This window comes from Octopus bimaculoides, chromosome 13 (assembly GCF_001194135.2).
Source record: "Octopus bimaculoides isolate UCB-OBI-ISO-001 chromosome 13, ASM119413v2, whole genome shotgun sequence".
Classification (NCBI taxonomy): Eukaryota; Metazoa; Mollusca; class Cephalopoda; order Octopoda; family Octopodidae; genus Octopus; species Octopus bimaculoides.
The window spans coordinates 37,147,549-37,151,255 of NC_068993.1; positions in this window are offsets into that span (position 1 = coordinate 37,147,549).

Here is a 3,707-nt window from a genome sequence, read left to right on the forward strand (position 1 = left end):
TATACATTGTGAGTGTGATATTATTTTCTCACCGTTATGCTTCTTTCTGCACATCTCCCATTATTAATGTTCTTTACAATATGTGTTTATTTTATTAATATTCTATTTATCACTACAATGACCGTTGCGGTCATTGTTCAAAACGGTGTAAGCTTCTGGTGAACGGAGGCAAAGCAACGATCGCCATTTTTGATCGGTTCGCTTAGATTAACTGAGATACCTCTGAATAGGAAACTCGATGGTGGATAAATTGATGGGCAGATAAATACACCCAGATAGACAGTGTAGCAGGTAGATAAATACTAGTGCATGTATAGGTATGTATCTAGTGAAAACGGTGGAGGTGAAATGGCCCAGTGGTTAGGGCATCGGACCCGCGGTCATAGGATCGCAATTTCGATTCCCAGACTGGGCGTTGTGAGTGTTTATTGAGCGAAAACACCTAAAAGCTCCACGAGGCTCCGGCAGGGGATGGTGGCGAACCCTGCTGTACTCTTTCACCACAACTTTCTCTCACTCTTACTTCCTGTTTCTGTTGTGCCAGTAATTCAAAGGGTTAGCCTTGTCACACTGTGCCACTCTGAATATCCCCGAGAACTACGTTAAGGGTACACGTGTCTGTGGAGTGCTCAGCCACTTGCACGTTAATTTCACGAGCAGACTGTTCCGTTGATCGGATCAACTGGAACCCTCGACGTCGTAAGCGACGGAGTGCCAACTACAACAACAACTAGTGAAAACGATTGATGGGTAAATAAATACGTGTATGTGGAGGTACCCAGTTTTAATGATGCCTAGATAAATATATGTCTAGGTAGCTACTTAGATAAATATAACTGGCACAGCGTCGGTTACGACGACGTGGGTTCCTGTTGATCCGATCAAAAGAACAGCCTGCTCGTGAATTTTAGGTGCAAGTGACTGAGTACTCCACAGACATGCGTACCCTTACCATTGTTCTCAGGGAGATCCAACATGATACAGAATGTGACAAGGCTGGGCCTTTGAAATACATGTACTACTCTGTTTTGCCAGCTGAGTTCACCGTAGCACGCCGGGAGAAATGCTTAGCAGCATTTCGTTTGTCTTTACGTTCTGAGTTCAAATTCTGTCGAGATCGACTTTGTCTTTTATCTTTTCGGGGGTCGATAAATTAAGTACCAGTTGCGTACGGGGGTCGATTTAATCGACTGGCTCCCTCCCCTCAGAGTTTCGGGCCTTGTACCTTGAGTAGAAAAGAATATTGTTGTTCATACATACATCTGTGTGTGCGTGTGTGTGTATGTATGTATATATATATATATATATATATATATGCTACCACCACTATCACAAAAACAAAGACAACAACTACATCCACAACCATTAGCAGCAGCAGCAGCAACACCAACACCACCATCAACAACAATGACAATTGCCTCAACAATAGCAACAACAACAACGACGAAGACTACAATCGCTACAACACTAACCACAGCGGATATAAAATGACTTATAATGATTGCATCAGATGTATGCAAGTTTTTATATCTTAATACTTTTGCGATACGTAGAATATATTTAAGCTAATCACTAAATCTCATTTAGATGGAAATCTTAATAACGTCGATTTGTCGCACTGTTTATCTTAAAAGACTTATTGCTTATCGCCGAAATAAATTAAACGTTACTGCAGTTGTATAGAAAGGCGAATGAGCCTTCTGAAGAATAGTTCCTCGAATGCGGTTTCTATTCCTGGTTGTAACCGTTTCCATTAATGTTACTGGCGGTTTTCAAGAAGTTTTAGCCTTGTGTAATGTTGTAATAAAAAGTTTTGTAAACTGTGGCATCGTACTAAACTCATCAAGTGCGCTGTTACAGTGTAGCGGCAATATTATTGTACTTACACACATCTTTCTCTCTCTCTCTCTCTCTCTCTCTCTCTCTCTCTCTCTATCTCTCTCTCTCTCTCTGTATATATATATATATATATATATATATATCGTAAATCCTCGAGTATAGTCCGCCCTTGAGTATAATACGCAGGGGATTTTTAGGGTGCTGTACCTCTGAAAAACCTAAACCTTGTGTATAATACGCACCCCTTCTCTAACTTGAGTCAATGAGGTCTATATAACGTCCTTGGTTTGTAAACGTATATACGGTAATGTACTTTATTATTATTGTATATATAACATAATGCAAACGTGTAACTTTTTTGTGCATTTTGTTTGCAGAAAATAAAGAAATAACAGTAATAACGTCAGTGAAAAATAAATATTAAGTAAATTGCTTTTACATATTTATCACTTAAAAAATTTTGCTTAGAAAATATTTTTCATTTTTAACCTCGTATATAGTACGCACTAGAAATTTTGACCTTTAAATTTTGGGAAAAAAATTGCGGATTATACTCGAGGATTTACGGTATATAAGTGATCGAAACTGAAACTGTGCTGGTGCTTTACTCATCATCTACTTGTACATTTTGTACAATTTCTCCATTATATATATATACTAGCTAGGCCCTGTGCTGTCAAAAATGACGGCTAATTGTACTATTTTATATATAAATAAGGTATAAAAACCAAGATTTTAGTTTAGTAATTTTTTTATTACTAATTTTTTTTTGTGAAAGATCTATCCGCAATTAACATCTTTTGACTGCTTGTTTCCTTCAGAAGAATTTTCAAGTTTTCCTTCCTTCTTGTCCGACTTAAGGCCACATAAAGCTGGCCGTGACTAAATACAGGAGCTGGCAATACCAAATACACGGAGTTGAAACGTTGTTTGATTTTTCTTTTCAGCATTGAATGTTCACCCTCCCACTTCCATTGCACACACACACACACAAATACACACACAAACATTCACATACCTCCCTTTTATATACACACACATAAACTCACACAGAGTTGAAACGCTGTTTGATATACCTTTTTCACCGTACAGTTTCCATCATCCCACTACGAAGTTTGCCATCAGTCCTTCCTTCTTTATTCATCTGTCACTTCTTCCTTTCTCATTCATATGTGGTGACGGTGAAAAAAAAAACAAGAGTATTATTATAGTAGATAAGGTACAAAACCAAGTTTTTAGTTTAATAATTCTTTTGCTACCAAACTTGTGAAGAATCTATCGGCAACTAACAACCTTTGACTGCTTGTTTCCTTCAAAAGAATTTTAAAGTTTTCCTTCATTTTTGTCCGACTTAAGGCCACATAAAGCTGGCCATGACTAAATATAAGAGCTGGTAAATAACTACCAAATACACAGAGTTGAAACGCTGTTTGATTTTTCTTTTCAGCGTTGAATGTTAACCATCCCACTTCCATTGCGCGCACACACGCACACACACAAACATTCACATACCCCCTTTTACATACGCACACATATATTCACACAGAGTTGAAACACTGATTTAATTTTTTCAGCGTACAATTTTCATCATCCCACTACCAAGTATGACATCATCCCTTCCTTCCTTAATCATCTATCACCCCTTCCTTTCTCATTCATAAACACAAGAGTAGTATCATAGTAGACCATGGTGACCATGGAGATGTGAAAAAAATACAAAGTCCGGTAACACCACCGGATTATTCTACACATCTGTGTAATTTTTCGCGCAATTCCACCCAACCGTTTAACAGTGAATCCCAAGACAAGAAAATATACAAGAAAGAATCACCCATGTCAAATTTATATGTGTATATATATATATATAT